At 41.2% G+C, this 14781-nt stretch overlaps 1 protein-coding gene across 1 annotated transcript in view; it reads right to left on the bottom strand.

The window, feature by feature from the left end:
- Nucleotides 1-14781, bottom strand: part of LOC149102779 (uncharacterized) — a 108104-nt gene that overhangs the window by 39104 nt on the left and 54219 nt on the right. The window lies entirely within an intron of this gene.

The following is a 14781-nucleotide window of genomic DNA, read 5'->3' as shown; positions in this document are numbered from 1 at the left end:
TTTACTGGAAGTTTCCAACTTTCAATGTCCATTTTGACGAATATTTAGGCGATTTTTCTTCAACATCTGCTCAAGATCCGTATGATACTGAGTACAGTAAAATATAAACAAACGAAAACCGCACAAGAACAAATTCAGAATCATCTCAAGAAGGTAGATGTTTCCAGGTTTCCGGTAGTTTCAAACGAAGCAACACAAGAGCTCGACTCTGTTGCTGTGAATAAACATAGTCAAAATACGCCCCGCTCCACAAAACCGTGAATGAACGAACGTCTTCCGAAGCTGGTGCCAGTCCCGCCATCTTGAAAATATCTTGAAACAACTGGCGCCGCAAGAACTTGACAAGGTCCTGAGTATTCAGTTTTACGCCGAGGTCACAAAAAAACGGATATGATAACAAGCTGGACTCTCTTAAAATCATTCCATTATACGGTATTTAAAAGGAAAAGAAAAACGTACTATTCACTGGGCATCGTGCACTCGAGGGAGTTTCACAACTCAAAAGAAATCCATCGCAGAATTACACAGAATGCACCTTCAAATTCCTTCTCCAAAGACAACGAAAAGTCTCAGCCTTAACCACAGAAGAAAGGAAGGCCTTCCATAATTGATTAAGGCGACGAGAATTGAACTCTTATACCTGAAGTAGACTATCGTCGTTCCGACGTCAGAACTGCTTGTTTGTTTGTCATGCTCGAATGAGTTTTGGTCACATGACATCGTTTTGCATACTAAATGAGACATAAAGGCGTCTCCGGTTGCGTTATTTTCAACAAACCGGCTACGGGAACAACACACAGCAAAAATCTAAAATTTAAGGCGATAAAATTGTGCGATTTCAAAATGGATGTAATAAAGTGGCAATTGAACTTCGTGTCGTGCAATTTTGGTCTGAAATCATACTTGTGATTTCCAATCGAACTCGCGCTGCGCGCTCGTTCGATTTTGAAATCACGCGTATGATTTCAGACCAAATTGCACTCCACTCAGTTCAATTACCATTATTAATAAGCTATTCCATACTTGATTTATGCATCACTCAAGTCCAATCGATGTCGACATAGAAATAGATTTAGAAATCGATATCGCAAAGAACCCCTATTGTTGGTGCAAAATGTTAATGTTTCAAAGAGCGATGATAGTTGTTAGTGGTTTCTCTTAGTATTTTAGTATTGTAATTAGATTTTTAACGTAGCTTTAGTTTTTAACGTATAATTATAAAGTTTTAATCTGTGTACATAAATTTGTATTTTTTACCTAATGTTATTTATACAGGGCCCCTACAGAGACCAGCCTTTGAACTGAATGGGCTACCCTGTTTAAATAAAGTTTTACTTTACTTTGCTCTAATCGCTTGATAAGTACGTTCGCACTTCGCGTTAACGTACGAATACAGTCACGTCTCATTGCTCAGAACTGCTTTGATGCAGACGGCTGGGTTTGTTGGCGAACTTCTCATACGCGACAACTAAATATGGCAATTAAATTGAAAAATTAAGACCATCTTTTCCCCCATTTCGAGCATGCCAAAAAAAAATGGCTTGTTTTCTAGTGCAAGATCATCACTGTCTCGGGTAGCAGGGCATATCGGAGGAGTTTGGTCGAGCCACGGTTCGTATTTTAGTGATGCGTGACCAGGAATGGCTGCAGTCTGTAGAAGAGCACGACGTGCGACTGTTAGATAATAGTAATAATCGTAGAGTATGTGTGCCTAAAAACTGTTGCATAAAAATACATTACTTGCAGTATCTTACCTCAATTCCTGAGTTAAAAGTTCACCTTCGGCTGGCCTGAAATGTCCGAGTTTGAATTTCTACGCTTCGTTATTCGTCTCGGAAACGCAAAACGTGTAGATTTAATCAACGGCATAATAAAGATGATTTAATTAAAACTGTCGTCCAGTGTGTTTGCATTGAGCTGATTTGTCAACGAGAGCTATCATTGGGATCGAGATGCAATCCTCAAGAGGAATCGCTCAAGGAGAATGCGTTATTGCTGGCAGTTTAAATTTATACATATCACAACTAGAATGCAATAAGGCTTTGAAATATAATTATATTCGTGATTCTGCTCGTATAAAAGTAGTGTCTGAGATGAACGTTTGAAAATTAATCGACATTTTCATCTAAAGAACTGAAATTCTAACCATCATCACAAGTTTACTCTTGACCTCATTATTTAATTTTCTAATCAAAGATCAGTTCTCAACGCGCACATTATTTGTTTAATGAAAATTTAAATGGAATTATGCAGTTCTGGGGGCCAGGAAATATGCAAACTTCTACCTTCGTTTTTTGATTAAATTAAATCATAAAAGGAAATATCACCTTTTGCAAATACACCCAGACATTAGGAACTAAAGCTGTTTGAACAACAAGTACTCGAACTGCACCGAGAGATTAATTGCTTCGAGATTGGCAAGGGTTGCAAGCCAGTAGAAAAACATTCGAAATAACGTTCGCAAACACAACGGGATATTTTTTTTGACAAAATTCAGCCTCTAGACTCCAAGTTCCGATAACAAGTGATTTTCAAAAAGTTGAAAATTGACGTCCTGAATATATACATATACAGTATCCTCGTCTTTAACTATGTGATCACAAAAGCATCATAAATATGTTTAGAATTGCTGTAGAGTACCTCTTCATACATCTCGCTGATGATGATTAACCTCGCCGATGATCATCGGCCAGATTTTCGTCCCGTAATAATACAGACAGAATTACCTCGCCGATGATCATGGGCGAGATTTTTGCCCCTTTATTATACAGACAGAATTACCTCGCCGATGATTATAGGCTAAATTTTCGTCCCGTAATAATACAGACAGAATTACCTCGCCGATGATCATGGGCGAGATTTTTGCCCCTTTATTATACAGACAGAATTACCTCGCCGATGATTATAGGCTAAATTTTCGTCTCGTAATAATACAGACAGAATTACCTCGCCGATGATCATAGTCGACATTGTCGTCTCTTTATTATACAGATAGAATTACCTCGCTAATGATCATCGTCGAGATTTTCGTCTCTTTATTACATAGACAGAATTACCTCGCCGATGATCATAGTCGAGATTTTCGTCTCTTTATTATACAGACAGAATTACTTCACCGATGATCATAGTCGAGATTTTCGTCTTGTAACACGTTCGGCTTCGTCCACTATCAGGAGAGGTACAAATCAAGTCTCTTACTTTCGTGATCTTACACGTTCAGTGAGCTATCGAGAGTATTGAATATATAAGTGATGCCAATCATACTATGATCAAATGTCACGTGAATCATATCAATGTCAATAAACAATCTATTGTGTCCATATTGTAACATCCTTTCTCTTTAAAAAAAAAACAATAAAAATAAAATTTAGACGAACAAAATAAAGAAACGCTAAAACATATAAGATATAACTGTAAGCTCGACAATCATGCAATGCTCAGTAGCGCACATAATCTTTATTAAAGCGTTCTGGAGGCCTTCGAACACGTGCAGGCCTCAGGGTCATTGGTGAGGGGTTGACACCTGATCCATTTGATTCACAAGCTGGCTCTGGCGGCGGAATGGTCGCAGGAAGCGTTTCGGATCTATCAGTTGGCTTGCTTGGCTTTGGGTTGCTTAGCGGAAGCGGTTCATTGTGCTGTTGGATTATAGGTGGTTGCTCCTGGGTCTTTCGAAGCTGTACACGGTTGCGACGGTACACTCCACCATCTGCTGTTTCAACTGTGTACGAGCGCTGGTTACGTTTCTCGATTACCAGTGCTTTGCACCACTTTTTCTCGCCCAGACGGAGTGGTTTCATGCGCACTACGTCACCCTTGTCGAAGGGATGAAGATCTTTGGCTGTGCGGTTGAAATAGTACTTCTGTTGATTTTGGCGCTCGACGAGTTTTTCTCGCTCATCAGATGGTTCGCTGGCTTGCGGCTGCAGAAGCTTGCTCGTTGTTGGTAGCAGGGTCTTCGTTCTCCGGCTCATAAGGCGCTGGGCAGGGCTGGATCCCACTCCTTGTGTAGGTGTGTTGCGATGGTCTAAGATCGCCAAGTAGGGGTCAGAACCAGCTTTACATGCTTTGCGAAGGAGTCGCTTTGCTGTCTTTACGGCGGACTCAGCCTTTCCATTCGCTTTGCTGTTTCCTGGACTGATGGTGCTATGTTCGAATTCCCAGGTCTGAGCGAACGTGGCAAATTCTTTGCTGGAGAACTGTGGCCCATTGTCGGATACAACTGTATCTGGACATCCATATCTGGCGAAGTGGTTCTTGAGTTTCAAGACGACGGTGCTTGCCTTAGTGTCAGGTAGTTTGTCCACTTCCCAGAAGTTACTGTAGTAGTCGACTGTTACTAGGTAGTTCTTGTCTTTGAATTCGAAAAGGTCTGTTCCCACCTTTTCCCGGGGTCGTGATGGTACTTCATGCGGTAGGAGGGTTTCTTTCTGTTGACTTTTCTCAAACGTCCTACAGGTTTCACATGCTTCGACTAGCTGCTTGATCTCTGCAGACATTCCGGGCCAGAAGACGTAGTCTCTCGCTCGTCGCAGACACGATTCGATTCCCATGTGTGAGGAGTGAATCTTGTTTTTCATCTCTTTCCGTAGAGTGGCAGGGATCACTAGTCTTTCTCCTTTAAAGATCAATCCGTCTTGGACTGTTAGTTCATCTCTTAGGCTGTAGTAGGGGGTTGATTGTACCGGTAGATTGCCCTTGTCATCTGGCCATCCCTTGAGGATTAGGGACTTTACCACCTGTAGTGTTTGGTCAGTGTCCGTTTCTTGCCTGATCTCTTGTATCCTCCGGTCACTGATGGGGAGAGCCTTGACCATGTTTACTAACTCAAATTCTTTGTCGTCTTCGCGTCCTGCTTCAGGGAGGTACGCTCGGGATAATAGATCAGCTATGTACATCTTCGCCCCACATTCATAGTGTACACTGATGTTGTACTTTTGAAGTCTCATCATCATGCCTTGAAGTCGGCGAGGTGCGGATGATAGAGGCTTCTTGAGGATAGATTTTAGTGGCTTGTGATCGCTTCTCACTGTGACTGGTCGTCCGAAGGTGTACTGATGAAACGTCTCGAGAGAGAACACTATCGCTAACATTTCTTTCTCGATTTGGGCGTATCTCTCCTCAGTATCAGTGAGTGCACGGCTTGCATAGGCGATTGGCTTTCCCTTTTGAAGGAGTGCAGCTCCGAGACCCTTTTGGCTTGCGTCGCATTGTATCTCGAGCTCTGCTTTGGAGTCGTAGTAGCTTAGTATAAGAGCCGTGGTCACAAGCCTCTTGATTTCTTCGAATGATTTCTCCTGTTCCTCAGTCCACTGCCATTCAACATCTTTTCTTGTTAGTCGCCGCAGTGGTTCCGTTACATCGGCCAATCCAGATAAAAACTTCGCAAAGTAATTGATGAATCCGTTAAGTCTTTATATGCCTTCAACGTCTTCAGGCTTCGGCATTTCTTGAATAGCTTTCGCTTTCTCTGGGTCCATCTTCACACCATGACTCGTTAGTATGTGACCCATGAAAGACACTTCTTTTTGCTTGAGCTTTAACTTATCTCTGTTAAGGGCAATGTTGCGCTCACGACATCTTTTCAGTAAGGCTTGGAGGTTCCTGTTGTGATCTGCGACTGCTTCTTGTTCGCTGTTTCCAACGCCATATACTAGGATGTCATCTGCGATGTTAAGAACACCGCTCAAGCCTTCTAGTGCTTGGTTTACTCGCTTTTGGAAGATTTCAGACGAGACTGACAAACCGAAGGGCAATCGGCACCAGCGGTATCTTCCGAATGGTGTTACGAACGTCGTGAGTAGGCTTGACTCTTGGTCGAGAACACAGTGCCAATATCCTGAACGCAGGTCGACAGTGGAGAAGACCTTGGCTTGAGATAATTCTGGCAGAATTTCATCCAGTACAGGTATCTGGTAAGTTTCTTTTTTTAACGCCTCGTTCAATGGCCGTGGATCGATACACACTCTCAGCGCACCTGATTTCTTAGTAGCGACTGCCAGACTGCTTACCCAAGGTGTTGGCTCTTCCACAGGTGCAAGGATTCCTTGTGCGACGTATCGACTTAGTTCTTCCTTCAAGTCATCTTTTAGTGCCGTGGGAACTCGTCTCGTCGGGGTGATGACAGGTTTAACGCTATCGTCAACTTCTAAGTGGACTTCACCGGGAAAGGTTCCCAACGGACGCTCAAATACGTCTGAGTATTGCTTTATTACTTCTTCGGCTGTTATCTGTTTAACTTGTAGCTTGTTTTCCTTTGGAGGAGGTGAGACTGCGATGAAATTTTCATCATGAACGGTGATTAGCCCCATTTGTTGAGCCGCTCTTGCGCCGATCAAAGGTGTTAAATTGCTTTCGACAACGACGAATTCTACGGAGTGGTTCTTCCTTGTTCTCGGGTTACGCATGATGAGCCTTGAGATCCATTCCACATTCGCAGAGTTTTCGTGGTCGGCTGGATGTCGTGACCTGTTGCGTGTTTCATCGGGATGATGTTGATTGATGCTCCACAGTCAATTTGAAGGTTGACCTTTCTGTCATCGATAAGCATCTCAGCGTAAATTTCTTTAGCGTGACGAACAGCATGGACGTCAGATTCTTGAGAATCCATAGCAACTCCAGCTAGAAGCTCGATGTCGCTCTCTTCTGATGACACGTCTTCAGGTTGGTCGGAGATTCCATGGACTCCTCGGGATTTGGATTTCTTGCAAACACTTTTGAAGTGGTTTCGGCCGCCACATCCGGAGCATTTCTGTCTCCAGGCTGGACATTTCTCCTTTTTCATTGGGTGTTCACCTCCACAGAATAGACACTTCTTGTGAGATTTGCCAGGTTTCGGTGGCACATTCCGATCATTCTTCCCATCGCGTGAGGGACGTTTATCTTTCTTGCCAGTTCGTATCCAATCTCTTATTTTATGAACGCTATCGTCCCCAGAAATGGCTTTTAACTGGGTCGCAGTGGCTTCATCACTTCTACAAATATCTATACATTGTTTGAGGGTGAGACTTCGTACTTGCAGAAGCTCCTTTCGTATGGTATTGTTGTTTACGCCTAGAACAATACGATCTCCGATCAGATTGTCACGCATGCAATCGCAGAAATTGCATGACTTAACTGGATTGCGAAGGGCAGCGACATAAGCATCAATGGACTCTTGTGCTTCTTGGTTGCGACTATTGAATATATATCGTTCATAAGTTTCATTAGTTTGGCCCAGTGTAAACTCGTCAAACTTTTCTAGAACCTTGTTCAGAATCTTCTTGTCTTTTTCATTTTCGAATTGGAAGCTATTGTAAATTTTAAGTCCTTCCGTCCCGACACAATGCAGAAAGAATGCGACCTTGTAGTCCTCTGTTTGCGAGTTTAGCCCAGAAATTAGAGAATAATTCTCCCATACCTGTTTGTAGGATTTCCAAGCGTCTGCCAGATTCCCTGAAGTGTTGAGCTTTCCAGGGGGTTTAAGGCCATGCGCTGGAGAGGGCATAGTAGTGTGCGTGATCGGTGCTGTCCCAGTCCCAGCTGTTGCTGTAGTTGTCGTTGAGGTTGCAGCCGTTGAAGAACTTGTTACCATTTTCAGAATGAAATCCTACCACCCGCTGCCACCATGTAACACGTTCGGTTTGGTCCACTATGAGGAGACGTACAAACTGCTCTTCAGGACTCAATCGAAAGTGCTTTTAATCAAGTCTCTTACTTTCGTGATCTTACACGTTCAGTGAGCTATCGAGAGTATTGAATATATAAGTGATGCCAATCATAGTATGATCAAATGTCAAGTGAATCATATCAATGTCAATAAACAATCTATTGTGTCCATATTGTAACACGTCTTTTATTATACAGACAGAATTACCTCGCAGATGATCATGGTCGAGATTTTCGTCTCTTTATTATACAGACAGAATTACCTCGCCGATGATCATCGGCCAGATTTTCGTCCCGTAATAATACAGACAGAATTACCTCGCCGATGATCATGGTCGAGATTTTTGCGCCTTTATTACACAGACAGAATTATCTCGCCAATGATCATCGTCGAGATTCTCGTCTCTTTATTATACAGACAGAATTACCTCGCCGATGATCATCGGCGAGAATTTCGTCCCGTAATAATACGAACAGAATTACCTCGCCGATGATCATGGTCGAGATTTTCGTCCCTTAATCATGCAGAGAGATTACCTCGCGCCTTTATTATACAGATAGAATTACCTCGCCGATGATCATCGGCGAGAAAACGGTTCTGTATAAGTGTTAATGTAGTTTTTGCATATTAATGTTATTTTCACATATTGAGAACATGGCGTAATTTTTGTCTTTCTGTATATTGAAAGAATCACATAATATTTGTTTGTCTGATCACCGAAACACCATTTGAGCTGTCTCTGTTTATGATGAGAAGCTTTATTTTTGCAAAAACAAAAAACTTGCCCTGACATTCTCTCCTGTACTCGGGGTAGAACCAGAGGGAGCAGTTTAGTCTTTCCAGCTTTGATGCTAGTTGGGGCAATCTTGCTGCAAGCCGTAAATAACAGTAGCTCCTTTCAAACACAGCTCAACATTTCGCACTTTCATTCGCAAGCTTTGAGCTCGGCTTCGTAATTTCCATTGAAAAAGTGCACGTTTTCATGAGCCACAATGCAGCCGAATTCCACTGGACTTTGAAACGATCGCTCTTCTCTCAAAAGTCACTCGAAACCGAAAGTTTGTTGAAGCCCAGTTTGTGACTGACAGCTGTTGTCTCGTTAGCCGACAAATTATTTGGACAGTTCTAACAAGGATTGTGATTGGCTTATTTTAGCATGCTTCATCAGAGAACAAATGCACGCTGACGTGAGGAAATTAATGGATTCTTTATCATAAAACAAAGAAAGAAGTCTCGACTGTGCTCTGTTCTGTTGTAAAGGACGTAGGAAGCAATAGAGCACGAAAGAAGTGTTAAGAGAAACACAAGATGTAGTCCAGTGTTTCTCCCCAGCTACCTCTGTCGTTGCTCTACTACTTCCTACGTACTTTACAACAGAACAGTGCACAGTCGAGGCTTCTTCATTTGTTAAAAAAAATCTTAAATTGTTGCATAGTTTTTTGTAGTCCTTGATGCACTCTTTCCGGCGAAAAAGACAATGCTCTGTCTTTTACCCTACAACACGATTTTAATGGCGTTTCGTATTACCAGCAACTGTCATAACTTTATGCATAACAACTGACATCTAAAATTAGCTTATGAGCTAGAGATTTGCATCGCATGATAGCTGACGAGGGCGCAACCCGAGTTAACTACGACCCCACAAGCTTTTGGCTTAAATACTTATCGTGTTACAATAAAGGCTTTCTATTCTATTCCATTTTAACTATCACGCATAGAAATCGAATAATCTCATTGTTTCAGTATAAATCGACATGTCGTTTAAAACTTTAACTAAATCCTCTTCACATACACTTTGAATACGCAAAGATGCTGCCGCCATTTTGTTCTGAACAACCCCACGCTTCTAGGCTACCACAAGCTTTGTAGCTTTAATTCTTATCGTGTTGAAATAAAGGTTTTATGTTTATGTTCATCACTGTCTATAGAAGAATAAGAGAACGGCATTCGTGATAGAACTTGAGTAGATTTATACCTAAAACTGTTAGCTCTTATGCTCGATTGTATTTGGAGCGAGCGAATTCTATTATTTTGCTGTTAATCGAGCGAAGCAAACTCGAATGACCCTGCGATTAAGTTTGAATAAAATTGCTCAGTATTAAGATTTATTAAATCGAACCTTTCATATTGTCTGATCAGATTGAACCAATGCCTTGGGAGCGAGAAAGCATACATTGCAATAGGTTTTAGCCACTGAATGAAGCGAGCGAAAAACTATAGTCGACTGTGGTTCCGCTTCGAATACCTTGTAAACAGAAAGTTTATAGATGCAACACTCTCACTTACCTTCAAGGCTCCTTTAGTATTCTGAATATTTCGAGGATATTCCTTGAAGAAACAAGAACTCTGTGCACGATGGTGGTAAAACTACATAATTGACCGAACATTAAAAGGAAGTCTGTTGAATTGCTGAAGCCTTTTTCGAAAGTCTCTTTCCGTGTCGATTCTGTGAATTTTAATGATCCCGTGGCATGATGCAAGCCTAACACATCCCAGAATACAATAATTATAAAGGTGAAAAAATTATTCTCAGTCGTAAACTGAATGAGGCAGAAAGGATCCACAAGACTACGTCTGCTACGTGTCAAAGTGTAGATGGCACTGACTTTCTCAGATGCGTAAAGTAGGTCAAAAATAAAGATGTCATTGGTTAAAAAAAGAAAATATCCTTCATTGCTGAATAGCATGCAATGAATACTAGACATGACGTCAAAAATTGGCGTTGAAAAAACAAGTTCTATAAAAACAAAAAACTATCTACTATACGGGGACACGAATTTGCCCCCACCCCCCCCCCCCCCCCCACCCCAAAAAAAAAATTCTTCAGGGGCGAATGACATCATGTCCATTCTCGTCGCGTCTCCATATCCATGTGCTCGTCGCGTCTCCATGTGTTTATCTACTGTTACCGGCAAGTTGCGTATTTGAGGTTTGAAGTTAGAGTTATGGCGTTAAATGACCTTGTAGCTAAGATTTATCGATGCCTTCACGAAATGTATGCGACTTTTGGGACAAACACAAAGGTGCAGTTCGGCTGCCTGTTGTCTACCGTCTTGTTTTCGAACAAAAACCAACACTGCTTTGTGCGGAATAAATCGATGGAGGAAATGTGTCATTTCACTTTGCTGGCTTTGATTTCTGTGCGCAAAATATATTACTTTAACTTACCGAGTTGTGTAGCTCGGTAGATGGCCATGATTTGCGGTTATAGAACCATCTTACCGAGTTGTGTAGCTGGTTATAGCGGGTTAATTGACTGGAAACAGAAGCCGCACATTTAACTACAGAATGTTGGGTATGTAAACAAACACCTAGAAAGAATGTTCAGCTAATTAAACGGCTTAGTGAATAACAGTTTATTTAGTTTACATGAATGTAAATTATTATGTTGTTCTGGTCCTCTAAAGTCTCAGGTCTTTGAAAGTAAATTAAAAATAACAAACAAAACTTGGCATAGACGCAGAGTCTGAATTATGAAATTGTGCAAATCAAACCGAATTTCTCTTTGGGCAAATGAGAAGATTTTCGTGAACAAAAATAGTCTGCTGGCAGCCGCATGGTTTTTTTCTCTAAGTGTCACTAGGACGAGTGTTTAGTTATCGCGAACGAAAAAGGACAGTATGGTGGTAGCCGAGTGGGAACGAAGGCGGGACAAGGGCGGTATGGCCTAGTAGGGAAGAAGGCGAGACGAGAAAAAACCGCCTGCAGACTCTTCTTAACTTTTTAAATCCTCCGTGAGCCCAACAACGGAGTACCTGACAGAAGGGTAGATAAAGCGTCATAAGTTTCGCGCGAAGCACGACAAAGAGTCTCAAGCGATACAATCTTCCCGATTATCAATGTAAAATGGGGTTGACTAGCCTACACAACTCCTACGGTTCGTGACATTTGTACATTTAATTTGCCGTTCTCTCTTCGGTCACTCGACTTCTTTGTTGCCTCACTCGTGTTTATGAAGGGCACTTTATGTTGTGTTATAAGGAGGAATTTTAAGCAGAGTTGAGCCGTATAAAGACCGTGCTATGGCAAAATTTTTAAAGTCATAGGTCTGCATGATTTCCGTTGTTATCTGCATGTCGCTTCGTCGAGTTTGACACCTCTGTAATTTGCCATGTGTTTATGCATTTTTTAGGCTCATTTCTTTTGCAAGATATGTTTTCAAGTATTTGCTTTCGAGGGACAAAATATGAGATTTACCGTAAAAATGCTGCTTGCTTGCGTTCTATATTGTGACCCCGGGCCCCGCTGTGATTAGAACTGTTTGCAAGTACAGTAGGTAGATTCTTATCACGGATATTTGTCCTCGTGCGTTTTTATTTTTCGGAGACGCCGTAGCTTTATATGGAGAAAGCTATATGTTTCTCTGGAAACATTCTTATGTCTCTTGCAGCTATCTGATCGAGCTTATGTTTCTCGAGCTCGATGTATAGGTTTATTCCTCCTTTTGGTCGTTCTCGCACCACATGATTCAAGGGGTTTGAGCGACAAGCGACATTGCGTTAAAATGTGGCGACAATTTGTTACCAAAGTACCGACAGCCGACAGAAGTTGACATGAAATGGGCGACAATTTGCGAAAACGACAATCCATTTTTCATTGCCACAAAGCGACAACTGCACTTTTTTTCTTCGACGGCGACATGACTGTCATGACTTGACAAGGCCAGCGTGACTCTTTTGGAGCTCTATTGTTTGCGTTTATGGTAGATCAGTTGTACAAATATTAACAAAAACAAACCATCATTCAACACTCTTTACAAAGAGTTAAGAATTAAGAGTTGTATGTTAACTAGTCAGTCTCTTATTACATCCCGTAAAACAAAGAACTCAAAGAGAAAGGAACAAAGGTCGTCAACGTCACCCGTTGCGCTTGTTACGATCCCGAGTCACGCGCCAGAGATTGTCGTCATTATCGAGTTCGCCAGGTCTTTTTATTGACCTTTATGAGGGTATTCAGGTTATTTTAGGTGATCTAAGGTCGGGTGAGAGTCGGCCAATTGTTTGCCATGGGCAAACATAAGAAAGACAAGAAAAAGACCAACAAGAAGTTACAGAAAGAAAGACAGGAAAGGTGAGTTGGCGCTTTTCATAGTTAATCGATTTTCACGGTCTTAAATATTTAGCTTTGTTGACCATTGTTTGGCAATCCTTTTTTATAATATGGATGATCGTATCGGATAGATAAAGCATTAAGTCATTAAGTTTATAAGGCGATCAGCGAACATGAGCGAGCTAGAATCTTGCACTGCACTCTGTGTACACGTGGACAGATGACATTGATTTTGGAGCGTCTTTTTGCTTCTCGATATTCTTTATTTATTTCTCAGCACACTGATCTCTCAGCCTTAACTTGGTGCAGTGTTTGGCAGTTTATTTTTCCAATCATAGACCATTATACTATTGACGATTCATCATAAAATTATGAAGCGTCTACGGCGAACAGCGAGTTCGGATCAGCTCGCAGCCTGCGGTCTGTGTGTGTGTACACCGACTGTGCACTGGAGATAAAGTTTATTTTTCGCCTTTTGACGAATACGTTTACACAGAATGCTATATTAATGATTACCATTGCTGTCATTGGTAATAAATTATGGAGACAAAATTGAAATACTTGCAAACCCCCATACTTATCCAGTCTATCCTGGACGTTCAGACTCATTCATGTTCATTTAGATGGTCATGAGCAGTGTACAAGCGTGCAAACAGCTTGTGGTAAAGACGGGAATGACATGTTCCACCGTAATGCTCCGTAATGCTCACAGCAAGATGACAAGGTCATGGTAACCGGGATAGCAAAATCAAATGAAGATAAAAAAAATAATCGACCTTTTTGAGTTATTTCTTTTGTAAAAAAATACCTCTTAGTCGGCGCGTCGGGTATGTTATGGACGGGTCAATGGATGAGTGAGTGAGTGAGTGAGTGAGTGAGTGAGTGAGTGAGTGAGTGAGTGAGTGAGTGAGTGAGTGAGTGAGTGAGAGATGTATGTATGTCACACCAATCAGATTGGATCTACTATAAACAGCCAATCAAATTTCTTGCTGTAAAGGTAAACGGTAGGTGAGAAGATTTGATCCCGATACAGTTCAGAACGGCCATATTTATTCTTCTATAAAAGAGGAGGAAGTATTCATATATTGGGTTTACTTCGACATTTTCTGTGGGTTAGGCTGAGGATTTTAGTTAAATAAACGAGATGAGCCTTCGGTTCGTGAGTTAGAAGTATGCAAATGCAACGAGATATTTTTATTTTTAGGTAAAAAGGTAACTGGATACTTTTGTTTTTCACAAGGAGTAAATTCAATTAGAGGTCACGAATCGTCGCTTTTAGTTCTTAGGACATATTTTAGAGGAGACGAGACTATTTAGATTTGAAACAGTTCTAACGTTTACAATAGTAAGTGCAGGTGACGATTGTTTTGTCCTTGTTGCATGCAAATACAACGAGATATTTTTATTTTTTAGTTACAAAGTGTAACTTGACACTCTTGTTTTTCACAAGAGAGTAAATTCAATTAGAGCTGACGAATCGTCACCGCTCTTTCCCACGAGATGTTTGCTATCGTTAGTAACAAATGGTAACTTAACACTTTTGTTTTTTATATGGGAGTAAATTCAATTAGAGCTGACAAGTTATCGGCTATTGTTCCCAGGATATTAAACAAAAAAAGCTTTCATTTCTGGACGGTTTTTACGTCTCTGCAGTAGCAGTTTATTTTTATTTGATAGGCATTTTATGACATTCTTTTCAGTCCGATATTTTTAAAGGTAAAAAGTATCAAAACTCTCAACTGTTCTTTGAAGACTGCGTGGCACCAAGTTAAAGTGCAATTTAATTAAATCAGACTTTCAATGTGTCAGAGAGGTTTTTTTTTCTCTTTCTTTCTATTTTCGGTGAAGTAGTGTTGTGTTGTGTAAAAACGGTAAACTTACGACTCGTATAACATGCGAAAAGGTCTCTTAACTTGAGTATTTTTGAGCAAAAATTCCTCTTGGAGGTTGGAAGGGCTATGTGATGGGTGAGTGAGGGAGTTATGCATGTACATGTGTCACACCAATCACAGTGTGGGTTTTATCAAAGAACAAATCAAAGAAGAGAAAAAGATGGTATCGACATTAATCTGGAGACGTGTCAG

The sequence above is a fragment of the Orbicella faveolata genome, unplaced genomic scaffold (assembly GCF_042242905.1).
Source record: "Orbicella faveolata isolate gen_17 unplaced genomic scaffold, um_ofav_v1 contig_35, whole genome shotgun sequence".
Classification (NCBI taxonomy): Eukaryota; Metazoa; Cnidaria; class Anthozoa; order Scleractinia; family Merulinidae; genus Orbicella; species Orbicella faveolata.
The sequence above is the reverse complement of the archived record's forward strand: the minus strand, read 5'-3'. Positions and strand labels throughout refer to the sequence as shown.